This window comes from Antechinus flavipes, chromosome 2, assembly GCF_016432865.1.
Source record: "Antechinus flavipes isolate AdamAnt ecotype Samford, QLD, Australia chromosome 2, AdamAnt_v2, whole genome shotgun sequence".
NCBI classification, from domain to species: Eukaryota; Metazoa; Chordata; class Mammalia; order Dasyuromorphia; family Dasyuridae; genus Antechinus; species Antechinus flavipes.
Window position 1 is genome coordinate 278936074 of NC_067399.1, and position 16980 is coordinate 278953053.

A 16980-nucleotide genomic window follows, 5' to 3' on the forward strand; every position below is an offset into this window, starting at 1 on the left:
CTAACCAACCTATGCTCACGATCTATATAAATGGCATACCATTAGAAGGATTGGTAGACACAGGTGCAGATTGTACAGTCATTAGAGGTGCCAACTGGCCTAGTCACTGGCCAAAGATTAAGGCAGACACCTACATGTCTGGCGTAGGGGGATCAAGAGCAGCTGAAGTTAGTGCTACCCCTTTGAAATGGATATTTAAAGGTGAAACAGGAGTTTTTACTCCTTTTATAGTTGAAAAAATCCCCATCAATCTGTGGGGAAGAGACATTTTACAACAATTAGGATTAAAAACGAGTACCTCAGTTTTTTAGGCAGGAATGCTGTTGAAGGCCTGCCAACACTTTCACCTGTTCCTATCCAGTGGAAAACTGATATACCAGTGTGGATAGAACAGTGGCCCTTGGGTAGCGATAAAATTCAGGCCTTATTAGATATAGTACAGGAACAACTTGACCAAGGACACTTACAACCTTCTCTAAGTCCTTGGAATTCCCTAATATTTGTTGTAAGAAAGAAATTTGGAAAATGGAGGATGCTCACTGATTTAAGAAAAGTAAATGAACAGATGGAAACTATGGGAAATCTTCAGCCTAGACTTCCATCTCCTACTCAGTTGCCTAGAGAATGGCCTCTTTGGGTTATAGACATTAAGGATTGTTTCTATTCTATCCTTCTAGATAAGGAGGATATGAAAAGATTTGCCTTTTCAGTGCCCAGCGTTAACTTAGCTGAGCCTTATAAAAGATATGAATGGACAGTTTTGCCACAGGAATGAAAAACAGCCCTACTATGTGTAAAAATGTATGTTGCTGCTGCTCTTACTCCAGTAAGAAAAGCATTTCCAAAAGTTATTACATTACATGGATGATATATTGGGATGTGCACCTGAGTAACAAATGTTAGAAGCATGTCTACAAAAGACATAGAAACACTAATATACTACAAATTGCACATAGATCCAGAAAAAATTCAAAGACATGCTCCTTTTCAATATTTAGGATATGAAGTATATCCTAAGATGCTCACAGTATAAAAAGTTTCCTTAAGAACAGAGAAGCTAAACATCTTAAATGACTTTCAGAAATTGATAGGAGATATCCAATGGATGTGTCCAGTGTTAGGCTTGACTTATCAATTGCAACCATTATATGACATTTTAAGAGGAGACAGTGCTTTAAACTCATCATGTCAGCTTACAAAAGAAGTCAAGAGGCTTTGAGAGAAGTTGAACTGACTTTATCCAATGTAGTTGAAAGAGTCACTCAAAAAACCCTTGGAAATATCAGTTTTTGCTACACAAAAGGCACCCACAGCAGTTCTTCATCAAGGAGACAATGTGATAGAATGGGTGAACCTCCCAACACAACCAGAACAAAGCCTTATACCCAGAGCTTGTGGCTAGAATTTTATTAAAGGCCATTAAGCAAGCAGTACAATTATCTAGGATAAGACCTGACAAGATATACACCTTTTAGGGAAACAATAAACTGGGAAAACATTTTTACAATCAAAGATTCTGATAAAGGCCTCATTTACAAAATATATAGAGAACTGACTCTAATCTATAAGAAATCAAACCATTCTCCAATTGTTAAATGGTCAAAGGATATGAACAGACAATTCTCAGATGAAGAAATTGAAACTATTTATAGACATATGAAAATATGCTCCAAATCATTATTAATCAGAGAAATGCAAATTAAGACAACTCTGAGATACCACTACACACCTGTCAGATTGGCTAGAGTGACAGGGAAAGATAATGTGGAATGTTGGGGAGGATGTCGGAAAACAGGGACACTGATACATTATTGGTGGAATTGTGAACACATTCAGCCATTCTAGAGAACAATTTGGAACTATACTCAAAAAGTTATCAAACTGTGCATACCCTTTGATCCAGCAGTGTCTCTACTGGGCTTATACCCCAAAGAGATACTAAAGAAGGGAAAGGAACCTGTATGTACCAAAATGTTTGTGGCAGCCCTGTTTGTAGTGACTAGAAGCTGGAAAATGAATGGATGCCCATCAATTGGAGAATGGTTGAGTAAGTTGTGGTATATGAACGTTATGGAATATTATTGTTCTGTAAGGAATGACCAGCGGGATGAATACAGAGAGGACTGGCGAGACTTACATGAACTGATGCTAAGTGAAATGAGCAGAACCAGGAGATCATTATATACCTCAACAACGATATTGTATGAGGATGTATTCTGATGGAAGTGGATTTCTTTGACAAAGAGATCTAACTCAGTTTCAATTGATCAAGGATGGACAGAAGCAGCTTCACCCAAAGAAAGAACACTGGTAGATGAATATAAACTGCTTGCATTTTTGTTTTTCTTCCCGGGTTATTTATACCTTCTGAATTCAATTCTCCCCGTGCAACAAGAAAACTGTTCGGTTCTGCAAACATATATTGTATGCAGGATATACTGTAACCTATTCAACATGTAAAGGACTGCTTGCCATCTGGGGGAGGGGGTGGAGAGAGGGAGGAGAAAAATTGGAACAGAAGTGAATGCAAAGGATAATGCTGTAAAAAATTACCCTGGCATGAGTTCTATCAATAAAAAGTTATTAAAAAAAAAAAAGATATACGCCTTTTATACTAATGCACAAATTAATGTGTACTGTGAGACCATCCCAGAGTGGCAAATTTTATTAGCCATGGCTCCAAATTTTGCACATGCATCTCCATTAAAGATAACGAGATTATTACATAATTGGTGATGGATTCTTGAAGAAAAGATTTCTAAAGTTCCTGTTAAAGGATCAATTATCTTTACAGATGCATCCAAACATAATATTTGTGCTGTATACTCTTGTGACTTAACTATAAAGAGAGTAGTCAGAACTCCTTTTCAGTCCACTCAGCAGAATGAATTGTATGCAATCATTCTAGCTCTTACTTATTATCCAGGAGATATAAATATAATATCTGATTCAGCCTATTCAGTAGGTGTGGTACAAAGAATTGCCACAGTCCAAATAAAAGTTGTAGCCTCTAATATATATCAGCTCTTTACGGAACTTCAGGAGCAAGTGAGAAAGCATCCAGGTAAGATTTATATCTTGCATGTCCACTCTCATAGTGGACTTCCAGGTCCTATTTTTGATGGTAATTCAAAGGCAGATAGCCTTCTCTGTTGGCTAATACTCCTTTATTTCAAGAAGCCCAAGAATATCATTTTAAATATCATCAGGCTGCTTGAGCTTTATGTTTACAATTTGGAATAACAAGAGAGGAAGCAAGGAGCATGGTAAAAGCCTGTACAGCTTGCCTTCCTTTCCACGCTCCTACACTGCCTCCAGGAAAAAAACCCTCATGGTTTGAGACCCAATGAAATTTGGCAAATGGATGTGATCCATTATAAATCTTTTGGTCGTCTGTCTTTTATCCATGTTGTGGTAGACACTTTTTCAGGATTCACTTTTGCAATACCAGCAGCAAAAGAGACAGCCCGAGTGGTCACTGAATTCCTCACACAAGCATTTGCAATTATGGGTGTGCCACAAGCCATAAAAACAGACAATGGACCTGCATATACTTCTAAACATTTTGCACACTTTTGTGCACAGTATAAGATTTTACCTAATACTGGCATATCCTTTAATCCTCAAGGACAGGCAATAGTAGAGAGGAGAAACAGAGACATTAAGACGCTGCTCCAAAACAAAAGAAAGGGGGAGCCACAGGTAACCCTAGAGAACTTCTAAATCTAACTCTTTATACTATTAACTTCTTGATTTTTGACAAAGATGCACTGACTCTGGTAGACAGGTTTTATAACCCACTGGAAGGGCAGTGTCCAGTGCGAGCAGCTCCACTTTAGATAATCACCAGGTGATGTGGAGAGACCCAGAAAGTGGTGTATGGAAGGACCAGAGAGGTTAACTGTGTCAGGGAGAGGGTTTGCTTGTATTTCCACAGGGGGAAAAGGAATCAGATGGGTGCCAATGAGCCGTATTTGCCTTGTCCATCGCAGAGAGACGGAGCAGACCCTTGAAACGAAGGAGAAGATCCAAGAAACATCAGATGGTTCCATCACTGACTGTGCCCACCACTGAAAGAGCCTGACAGATATGGAGTTTGACTCATGGACATCAAAAATAGCTGGACTTGAAAACCCTCAGGAATCTTTGGATTCTTTGAGACATGATAAGATTGTTGTAGGACTTCAAAACCCTCAGGAATCATTGGATTCTCTGAGACACGATAAGATTGTTGTAGGAGTTCAAAACCCTCAGAAATCATCAGATTCTCTGAGACATGATAAGACTGTTGTAGAACTTGAAAACTCTCAGGAATCATTGTATTTTGTGAGAAATGATAAGACTGTTGCAGGACTTCAAAATCTGCTGGGATCATTGGATTCCTTGACACATGAAGCAATGGACAATAGATTGGTTTTGGACTATCTCTTGGCTGCCAAAGAAGACATATGTGTGACTGTTGTTTACATATTCTCCTTCTAGGACTTCTGGAAATCTTTTACAACACCATGTTGATTTATATTGTTTGTTATATCACTACTTGCATTTACAATTCATATTTGTTATACCACGTTGAGCCTGTACTGACTGTGGGGAGAGTCACCACTAATAGCCTGTGCGTTATTGCTATGTGCTTGTATAATACCTCCATGCTGATAGGTTTGTGCATACCTGTTTCTAATAAGAGCCTTCAGCCCAGAAACCTGTTAGCAATCCCCAATTCCCTTTAGTGCTTTTCATCTCCCTTCCTGAGATATCAGGGAGGGCGTGATCATCTCCTTTTTAGTGCTTTCACTTCCCTTCCTGAGAAGTCAAGGGGGATGTGATCACCTCCTTTTTGGTATTTTCACCTCTTTTCCTGAGAAGTCAGGGATGGCATGACCACCTGTGTTCTAAAACAAAAGAAAGCGGGAGATGTAGAGGGCTGAAAGTATTGGATTGATGCACTGAGGTTGGGACTGCTGAGCGCTTGGTCAATACTCTATGGGCATATGCTTGTAAAATGGTCTTTTCCACTATCCTTACTGGCTTAATGATTGGTGTAAAGAGGATTGTAGGAGGGAGTAGGAGGTGGAGTAAGAAGAGCCAGGGTCACACTCTTGGCAGTAGGCTAGGGAGAAGGCACTGGCGGAGATTCTGCTTCCATCCTGTTCAGTTCTGCGTCTGGGGACTGAGAATAAAGATTAAGGACTTTTGCTTATCCTGACTCCAACTGATTCTGGGATGTCCTGGGTGCTAGCGTGGTCATCACAGGAAGCTTTAACTATTTCCATTTCTGACCTGGGTCAATTGCTCACTCCTTAAGGATCTTGATGGCTTCCTGCTTCTGGAGCTCCCTATATTATTAAATGTAGTACAGACACGTGATCAATTAAAAACCCGTGGTTTTATGCAATCTACTAGCCTCAGCCTTCACAAGTAGCAGAGATTATAGCAATGCACCACCACATGTGAATAGATACCATATTTTAAGACATATATTCAGAAGATAAGTAGATTGGAAATCTTAGAGATTTAAGTATTATCAGTAGGATGGATAGGAATTCTGGATCAATTTGTGGGCTGGATTAGTTTATTCTCAGGAATTGCTAATGCAGCCAATTCTATTCCTATGATCTACAATAATGGGAATCCAAGTTTTCCCCAACTCTCTTGATTAGCATATTTGAGACAGTCTTGATGGGAACTCAGTTTTCCTAGAATGTCTTCAACATCTCAATACACAATCTTGTCATTTTCTAAATCTTTCCTTTATTTTCCTCTCTTCCCTCTGAGCACCAAAACACTTTCTTGGTTCCTTCTCTTACACCCTAGATCCTGCCCCCCTCCTCTTCCATTTCCCCTGAGCTATAAAAATCATCTCCCTCAAAGCAAATTGCTCATTCATTTATGATTCTGACTTGACTAGTTGTATTTGTTTGAACTGGTATGCTATTTGATGGGAATTCTGGACAAGTTTGAAGGCTGGATCAACTTATTCTCAAGAATTGCTAAAAATAAAACAATAATAAAAAAAACCCATCCTGTTCCTTTATTAATCATAACTGGGTCAGTTTCTCAGACTGTCTTATTAAGAATAAAAATGATGAGAAGTTGGAGGTCATCTGGTTCTCTATTGTTAGTACTTCAATTTTGGAGATAAATTTGATGGTGTGTGGGACAGTATCCACTACAAAAACAATCAGAGAATTGTTTCTCTGATTCTGATTTCTCAGAATAAGAAAAAAGTAAAAGGGGGTTTATTACGATCTTGCAAGAAAAGCCATCTCCCATTTGACAAGGTGTTTGTCAGTAAAAAAAAAGTATAAAATATAAACTGCAAAACACAAGTTTAAATGCCCTGAAAGCAGAAGCCCCTACCCCAGCTTGGCCTTTTCTCCCATTGTTTGAGGGAGTCTAGGCTTACATTCTAAGGGTAGAAATCTAACCCAGAAATAAAAGAATAAATTACGTTTAAAAGAGATACTTAAATGCTAATTAAGAGGTGGTGGGAAACAGAAGAGGACAAACACCTGCAACTTTTTAGTTATAGCTATTTGTTATAGTCACAATTAAGGTATAGTTTAAGGCAGTGGTTCTCAAACTTTTGTTTTCAGTATCTTTATCCTATTAAAAATTATTGAGGATATCTCCAAAGCATTTTTGCTTATCTGGATTATATTTATAGACATTTACCATATTGGAAATAAAAACTATTTTTGTATTTGTAGACCCTCTAAAAGGGTTTCAGAGATCCCCAGGATTCTCTAGATCATACTTTGAGAACCACTGGAAGACTATATTCCCATGAAAATGTCTTTATTCAGTTAATTCCACACAATGGGAGTTTACTTGTTTTTTAAACAGTCTCTATACCTCAAAACACATTTGTTACTTCTTAGATCCTGCCTTTATCTCCTTCTCCCTCTGAGCTATGAATTCCTTCTTAGTTCCTTTCCTTACTCTCCAGATCCTGTCTTCCACTCCTTCCTCTTTCCTGAGCTATAAAAAAGTTGTGTTCCCCAAAAGCACGTTGCTCTTTTAGTATGCCTCTTCCTTCCTTAGTTGTATTTGTTTGAACTCATGCACAATTCATATAATAAATATCAAAATCTCTGTTATCTCTGATGGGTATCTTGCCATGGCTGCTCCATGATGTGAATTGAATCTCTTTTATGCTATTTTTATAATATTCTTTACAATTTTGCTCTCCCATATCTATTTTATATTAGCACTCCTGGTATCTTTATTACTACTACACTATTTATGTAATAAATAGTAAATCTCTGTTACCTTAGTAGATGTCTCTCACATAAATTTTTTATGTTGTTAACTGAATCTCTATCATGCTATTTTTATAATCTTCTTTTATAGTTATGTTCTCTTAAATCAATTCCATATTTCTACTCCATATTACCATTTCAGGACTATTTTTTTTTTCTGAGGCAATTGGGGTTAAGTGACTTGCCAAGGGTCACACAGCTAGGAAGTGTTAAGTGTCTGAGACCACCTTTGAACTCAGGTCCTCCTGACCTCAGGGCTGATGCTCTATCCACTGCACCACCTAGCTGCTCCATTTCAGGATTGTCGTGTTTGAAGGGTGATTACATATCTTCTGCTTGGCTCTGAAGGGTAAAACTAGTGTCAATTGGACTTGAACTGGACTCTAACCTGTGGGTGACTGGAGCAGCACAAAGCTGGCTGGAGACAGGAGTATCAGGATACAAATGCAAATTTAATAAATTCATAGTGAGAAAAAATTACATTTTCAACTGTAAGCCTATCTTCTAAGAAGGAGGGCTTAACTTATACTGAGGCCACTTAGATACTTAAAAGGGGTTGACCCACAACACAATCATTTATCATATCTTATGGTTAATGATATGATATGATGATAAAATTCCCTTTGATATTTGATTACTCCCAGAGAGTGCTAAGGTTAAGATATGGCTTCCTAGTGGACTCTGACTACATTGAAATGGATTTATTGCTGAAATAAATAAAAAGATCTAGCCACATGGAGTTGGGACACTTTAGACTTAAAGGATTCCCAAGATGTGAATTACTAGCATCTTCCCTAATGTAATGTAATGGAGGCTTTCATGTCTATCCAAGCTAAATAGTAGTGTCCTTGCTAAATATCCTTTCTATGATATGGCTAAGGAAATCTCTTTTGCTTAATCATTTAATGATTTGCAAATTCCTTATTTAATTCCAATTTATAGTAACAGTTTATCAACTTCAGTCAGACCCACTCATTATATGTTACAACAGTGTTAGGGAAATTCAGAGGCTTGACAGATCTTTTTTGGGAAAAATAACAAGTTCTGCTTAAGATATATTTAATTTGAGATATCTTTGGTACATCTGATTTGGAATGTACAATAGATAGTTAGTAATATAGTCCTATATTTCAAGAGAAAAATACCCTTGATTTAGTATCCAGATATCTTGATCTAATAATCATTTATAAAGGGATGAAAACTGAACCATGGGAGTTGATTAGATCAAGAAGAAAAAGGAAAAGAGGGCTCAATGAAGAGAGGAATATCAAGAAATCCCAGAAAGGAAAACATACACAGGAAGAGAGCGTGATCAATGTTATCAGATAATGCAGAAGTTAAGAAGGAAGGGACTGAGAAAAAAACTATTACATTTAACAAGCCAGTTTATTATAGGTCGTTTCATTAATAGCTGAGGATGGACAGTTTGTTTCTTTTTAACCCCTTTGTCTTATTAGCAAGAACAAACCAGAGTGTAAACTGTTAGACAGTTAAACATGAAATGGCAGCTGGGTGTTAAGCTCCAAATGAGCTCCAATTGTCCTGGCAATTTTACCTAACGCGTCTTTTGCTTTTGTTCCTCAGGTTCCAGAATTCTTTAGCTAGTCAGTCCTCTTTGCTGCCCATGAAGAGTACAGGGCATAAGAGAGTAATAAAGCTCTCCTTCAGTGTTGTGGAAACATTTCTCTCTTTCCAACTGGTTAGACAAAATGGATCCTAATACTCCTCTCCATTCCACCATCTTCTTCTCATATCAAGTTTATTATTGCTCAGGAACTCAGAGTTAGATCTGTGGGCACTCAACAGAATTTCTTGCATCTCACATGATCCCTGAAAGTTTTTGAAGTCCTGCAACAGTCTTTTTATGTGTTAGGGAATCCAATGATCCCAGAAGATTTTGAAGTCCTGCAACAGTCTTATTTCCAATGATTCCTGAGAGTTTTCAAGTCCTACAATTTTTGATGTCCATGAATCAAACACCATAATTGCCATGCTCTTTCAGTGGTGGGCATAATCAGCAACAGAACCATCTGATGTTTCTTGGGTCTTCTCTTTTGTTTCAAGGGTCTGCTCTGTCTCCCTCCAATGGACAAGGTGAATATGGCTCATTGGCACCCATCTGATTCCTTTTCCACCTGTGGAAATACAAGCAAACCCTCTCCCCCAAGCAGTTAACCTATCTGGTCCCTTCCATTCACCACTTTCTGAGTCTCTCCACATCATCTGGCGATTATCTTAAGATAGTGGATCCACTCCCACTGGACACTGCCCTTCTCGTGGGTTATAGCCAGTGTATCTTTGTCAAAAAGATTTAGATTTAGGGTTAGAGTTAGAAGTTCTCTAGGGTTACCTGTAGCTCTCCCTTTCTTTTCTTTTTGGAGGAGCATCTTAATGTCTCAGTTTCTCTTCTCTACTATTGCATGTGTGTGGGTCAGAAACCATTAATAAAAAAAACTGGAGAGATCTCTAGAAGCAAAGCAAAGTTTATTATACAGGAAAAATCGGGTGTCCCACCGAGCAGACAATTGAAGGGAGGAAGCACAGTAGGGGGCAAGGGTGCGCGCTTTTAATCCCTAATGCAAATTCCCCCTCCCACCACTGAGCCTCATTCTTATTGGCTGAGGATTTTACATTCTTACCCAAGAAATTGAACTTGACCAATAAGTACATAGTTGCCCATATTTGGCTGAAATAGGGAAGATAACAAGAAGGGGGCTTAAGTATGCCCTTAGGGGGATAACAGGGAGGAGACTTTATTGTCCTTAAGAAGATAGCAGGGAGGAGACATTAAGTATGCCCTTAGGAGAATAGCAGGGAGGAGACACTTTAAGTATGCCTTTGACTGAATGCTTAAAGTCCTTCAGGCCTACTCAAACTTTGAAATAGATGAAGCCTTACTCGATTTTCACAACTGTCTTGAAAGATCTCACCTTATCTCGTTCACCTGTCCTTGAGGATTAAAAGGTATGCCAGTGATGTGTAAAATCTTGTACTGTGCATAAAAGTGTGCAAAATGTTTGGAGGTATATGCAGGACCGTTGTCTGTTTTTATGGCTTGTGGCACACCCATAATTGCAAATGCTTGTGTGAGGAATTCAGTGACCACTCAGGGCTGTCTCTTTTGCTGCTGGTATTGCAAAAGTGAATCCTGAAAAAGTGTCTACCACAACATGGATAAAAGACAGACAACCAAAAGATTTATGATGGGTCACTTCCATTTGCCAAATTTCATTGGGTCTCAAACCATGAGGGTTTTTCCCTGGAGGCAGTGTAAGAGCATGGAAAGGAAGGCAAGCATCACGCAGAGAATAGTAAACTGAGGTGGGCTACAATTGTATGCTTGACTTTCCTTACCTCATCCTTATCTCTCACTCTTTTGCCCCCATTTGTTCTCTTTCTCAACTGCTGGATTTACAAAATAAAAGAAATGAAAATATGGCTACTTTTAAAGGATTTAAGTGACAAGTACTTACATAAAAAAATGAGAGTCCTAGGTTTTACCCTCATATTTCAATTGATTTGAGTAGAAATTACAGTCTGGATTAGGTTTCCAGGCTTCAGGTGGCAGTTTTTAAATCATAGAGGGATAGGAAATTCAGAGGATCAGGAAAAAAATTGCTAACACTCCATATAAAAATGATGACTGAACTCTTAAACCAGTACATAGGGAATTAGGCCAATAGAGGAATGCTGTGGGCATAGTACCTTCTTTTTTTTTTTTTTTTTTTTAAATAACTTTTTATTGATAGAACCCATGCCAGGGTAATTTTTTTTTACAGCATTATCCCTTGCATTCACTTCTGTTCCGATTTTTCCCCTCCTTCCCTCCACCCCCTCCCCTAGATGGCAAGCAGTCCTTTACATGTTGAATAGGTTACAGTATATCCTAGATACAATATATGTGTGCAGAACTGAACAGTTTTCTTGTGGGTATAGTACCTTCTTAAGGGACTCCTTGAATAGGAGGCAGGCAGATGGGTAGGGTAATGGTAAGAGTGGGGAGACAATGCACTTTTTTCCTTTTGGAACTTTGGCCAATACTCAAGATGAGACCTGGGTTTGGAGGCCCCAAAAGGACTAAGCAATGACTTACCTCAGACAGACAGGGACTTCAGCACAAGTTATGAAAGATTGGACAAAGGCATATGGCTAGGTCAAGGTTAAATTCAACAGATATTTGTTTATCACTTAGTGTGTGTGAGACACTGAGCAAGTTGATGAGAATGCATTGACCCTCCTTTTCTACAGTGCTTTGCACTTTGTAGGTACTTAAAACATTTATGAACTGATTGAGATTCTTATATTTTTTGAACAATTTCCCCTTCCTTGAATACTGCCAAGCCAAATAGCTCCTGTCACCAGACTTTCTTACCCTCTGCCCCTTGGGATTCTTACTTACCTTCAAAGCTCAAGTCAAGCTCACCTTTTTCTGATCCCTCACTTCCACAGGTGCTAGTAGTTCCTTTTCCCCAAATTGCTTGTGTTTATATATGTATATACACATTTGTATATACATACATATACACATATATTTATACATACAGATATATTTATATGTGAAGGGACAAGATTAACAAAACTTTGAAACTAGTGTTCATGGAATCCCCAGTTTACCGTTCTTGGTTGTGACTCGGCTATTTTAATACCTGTTTTTTTTTTTTTTTTTTTTTTTTAATAATTCAACTGGATTTTTTGAAGTCTGTTTTGTTAAATCAAGAATTCTTGGTGGGTTAGGGATAGAGCAATTCTTCAGATATCCCAATGACAATTTTTATAGAGCTATAATTGTAATGCCGGAGAAACTGAGGCAGGAGAGAGATTAGAGAGATTTAATATTTTATTAATTGGAGAGTAAGATTGACTGGACAGGACTCTCGTCTCAGATTATCCAGTCAGACAGAGATAAGTATACTGGGACCAAGGAATCCATGTTGGTCCCAGGGCTGGAGGACCCAAAGAATCCAGCGTCCAGCATACAGCTGCCAGACGCCATTCTCCAGCAATGAATGAAGGACCCCCAACTTCTTAAATACCTTTTTGGAGACAAAGAAGAGAAAGGGAGGGAAAGTTTTTTTATCAGGGAGGGGAAGCCATGAAACCTAAAAATTCCAGAGACAAAGAAGTAAAGATATCATGGGTTGGTCTTGGAATATTCTAAAGGAATATTGTAAATCCATAAGAGTCAGGAGAGCTACTCTTTTATCTTGCTAATTTATAACCCAAGAGCGAATAATCCTTAGTTTTACTGGGTCAGAGACAGAACAGTTAAGGTAACTGAGACAGGGAAACTGAGTCAGGACAGTTAAAGAAAACTGTGGCATAACATAGTAAACTACTGATTACAACTCCAATATTTTCCTGCTGAAATATTTTACAATGACTTTTATTTTATTCAGTATCATAGATTCTTGGCCACTGTAAATTCCCTTAGAAACACATTCCTCTCAAAGATTTAGAGCTGGAAGGAAATGTAGAGGCAGCTAACTTTTTACAGATGAGGGATTGAAGAAAATAAAATAAGTAGCCCAGGATCTGTTAGTAAGAATCTGAAGGTAGGATTTGATCCTGGGTCTTCCTGATTGAAAATCTAACCTCTTTCCCACTATATTAGTGGTTTTCAAAGTGTATCCTGAGGATCTCTGAAAGCCATTTTAGAGGGTCTACAAATTCAAAATTAGTTTTTATTTCTAATGTGGTGAACATCTGTAAATATAACCTACATAAAAACTCTTTGGACAGATCCTCAATAGTTTTTAATAGTATAAAGATATTGAGAACAAAAGTTTGAGAACCACTACATTATATCATATTGCTAATTCATATTATAGTGGAATTTGATAAGATGCCATTTTCTCTATTCTTGCAAAAATAATGTAGTATTTGGGTTAATTGTTCCTTGAATATTAAATTTTATTTATAAATACATCTGAACCTGTTTTCCATCCTGTCCTCATTTCCCCCATTTTGGGGGGATTCATTTATGGCTTGTTTAGTTTCTTTTCTGAAATTGGGCTTTTAAATTTTTGTATTTTTTATTCTGTCTGAGCATTTTATATATTTATAATTACTCCACTTAATTTATCATTTTATTGACATATAATTGAGTAATAATTTAATAACTCTTTATGACTTTATCTGTTAATTTTCCTTTTTGATAATCTGATCAGTCTTTTTTATCTTTTCCTCTAAAATTACCTAATAATTTATGTTATCAGTCTTAAAAAATTAGCTCCTACTTTTATTTCTGAAATCATTTTTTCCCCTTATTTTCTCTCTTCTTTGACTTAGCACAAACACATACTCTGGAGCTAATTTCCTAAACCTCCCTTCAAACTAGTAATTCAGGTTCCCAGAACAAGATTCATATTTGTCCCTTAGAATCTAAAGGTAGTTCTGAGAGGTTGTGGGGAGAGTGTTTAGTTCTATGGCTCAAAGCTTCTTAAACTGTGGGTCATCACTTCATATGGAATTACATAACTGAATGTAGGGGTTGCAAAAAGTTTGGCAACAATAAAAGATATCAAATATTTTGCCAAAATGTAATTCTTTATGTAAAAATAAACAAGAACATCCATCTCCTTATTATGCAAATTTGCTTTCATTTTTAATAGCAAAATTATATGTATACCAAAGAATTGTTTTAAAATAAATTTGTGATTTATTATCAGTAAATATTTGATTTGTATACTTAGATACCCGGGGTCATGTAAAAATTTCTCAGGCAAAAAGGGGTCATGAGTGGAAAAAATTTAAAAAGTTCTGCTACTGCTCAGAAGCCCCCACCAGTGATTTTCCTCATGATATCCTCTTGTTATCAACCAGTCAGCTGGATAATTAGCTTTAAAGAAGGAGTATTTATTATGGTGTCATAGAAAGAATAGTAGGTATAAAACATAGTCCAAAAAGGCTGTAACACTCTCTTATCAGTATATATAGATTCCAGGAGAAAACTTAAGGTTAGAGAGGATATGGCAAAAGTGGTAACTCACAGATCTTGAAAATCCTGTGGCTATATCCTTCACAGTATTCCCCTTAGGAATAGTGTTATTTTCCTGTTTTTGATTTTTCCTTACTAGATTCATTGTTTAGCTTTGAAAATATAACCAGGGGGGCAGCTAGGTGGCGCAGTGGATAGAGGACCAGCCCTGAAGTCAGGAGGACCTGAGTTCAAATCTGACCTCAGACACTTAAGACTTCCTAGCTGTGTGACCCTGGGCAAGTCACTTAACCCCAATTGCCTTAGCAAAAAAAAAAAAAAAAAAAAAAAGAAAAAAGAAAATATAACCAGGCTATTTATGGCTTCTAATGCAGTAAATGTCACCAGGGCTAACGTTCCAGAAAGATGGTAGTATGTATGCTTGATCTTCTAAACTTCCAAAATTTATAAGGTTCTTCTCCAACCCTGGAGAGGGTGCAGAAGGGACTGAAGTAATTCTCTTACAAATAATTCCTTTTCATGAATTAAACTGGTATGCTCCCTTTTAGCATACTCAAATTTTTTGGGTTCTGAATTAGCTCCTAGTTTTCTACAATCCCAAAGTGATGAAGAGTCTTGAGTCCACTGCATATGATAATCAGTTGAAGGAATCAGGTATTCTTCAACTGAAGACTTCAGGAATGTTTAGCTGTCTTACTTAAAGAGCTTGTCTTTGACCCTTGAGAAGAGACCCAGGAACAATGGGTGGAAGTTGTGAAAAGGGCTTGATGTTAGGAATTACTTCCTAACATTTAGAACAACAAAAGTGGAGTGAGCTGTATTAGGAGGTGGTGAGTTCTTTCTCCTTGGAGGGCTTCAAGAGAAGCTAGATGATTACATTTCAGATATGTTAGAATCAGATTCCTTTCATGTGTGTGTTGTAGTAAAAATGGGCATTGAAGTTTCCTTTTTTTTTTTTTTTTTTTGTGCTTTTTGATGAGGTGATTGGGAGTAAGTGACTTGCCCAGGGTCACACAGCTAGGTAGTGTTAAGTGTTTGAGGTCAAATTTGAATCCAGGTCCTCCTGACTTCAGGGCTGGTGCTCTATCTGCTTAGTTGCCCCCCTGAAATTTCTTCCAACTCTCTAAGTCTGTGATTCTTTAATTTTCTGTACCTGTTTCCTCCTCTGGAGAAAGAGGGGCTGAACTTGAACATTTAAAAGATTTCTTCCAGTTCTGTATCTATGATTTCCATTCAGTAACTGCCAAAGTTACTGTCACAATTAATATTTCTAGTATTCTTTTCAGATTCTTAGATTTTTTTCTTTGCAATATTTATGTCTGAAAAGAGTACTCTGAAGTCTCTAATAAGTACTGCTTTATTATTTCTTCCTGTAGCTTAGCAATTTTTAAGATGCTATGCAATTAACACACACACGTATCTATATATTAGGACTGATACTGTTTCATTATCTAAGGTGTTTTTAAGAACAATTCAATTTCCCTGTTTTTTTTTTTAATCATTCCTATCATAGTGTTTCCTTATCTAAGATCATGATACCTTCCACTGCTTTTTTAAATTCACCTAAAGCATGCTACATTTTATTCTATTCCAGTCCCTCATTTTAACTGTGTTAAGTTTTATGTTCCAACTGTTTCTTGCGGATTCTTTTTAAATGGATATATTTATTTCATTTTCAATAACGGCATGTTCCTCTCTATATCATTCCCTCCTTTTTATCCCTCCTTCCTTACCAATAAAAAGATGGGGAAAGAAAGAGAATGAGAGCAATGGAAGTAATATATAATTAATTAGTGTGGTCTGATCCTATTCTTTTGCCCTTCTCTTCACTTAGCCCATATGCTAAATGAAGCTCAGGTTATTTTTTGTTTTTTCTCTTTCTCCTTTTAGCTATTCCTTATAATCAAATTTCCATAGGTTTTTTTTTTTTTTTTAATCCTCTCTCTTTCTCTCTCTTTTTAAAATAAAGCTTTTTATTTTCAAAACATCTGCATGGATAATTTGACAACACTGACCCTTGCATATCCTTGTATTTCAGATTTTCTCCTCCTTCCCCCTACCTCCTTCTCCCCTAGATGGCAGACAATCCAGTATATGTTAAACATGTTAAAATATATATTAAATTCAATATGTATAAATTTATCCAATTCTCTTGCTACACAAGAAAAATCAAATCAAAAAAAGAAAGTAATTGAGTAAGAAAACAAAATGCAAGTGGACAACAACAAAAAGAGAATGTTATGTTGTGATTCACATTCAGTTCCCACAATCCTCTCTCTGGGTATAGATGGCACTCTTCATCACAGGATCATTGGAACTGGCCTGGATCATCTCATTGTTGGAAAGAGTCACGTTCATCAGAATTGATCATCATATAATAATGATATTGTACAATGATCTCCTGGTTCCGCTCACTTCAGTTAGCATTGGTTCATTAAGTCTCTCCAGACCTAAAATCATCCTCATGATCATAGAACAATAATATTCCATAATATTCTTATACTATAACTTATTTAGCCATTCTCCAACTGACGGGAATCCTCTCAGTTTCCAATTCCTTGCCACTACAGAGGGCTACCACAAACATTTTTGCACATGTGGGTCTCTTTCCTTTCTTTAATATCTCTCTGGCATATAAGCCCAGTAGTAACACTGCTGGACAATTTGATAACTTTTTGATCATAGTTCCAAATTGCTCTCCAGAATGACTGGATGTAGTCACAATTCCACCAACAATGTATCAGTGTCCCTGTTTTCCCACAACTCCTCCAACATTCCACA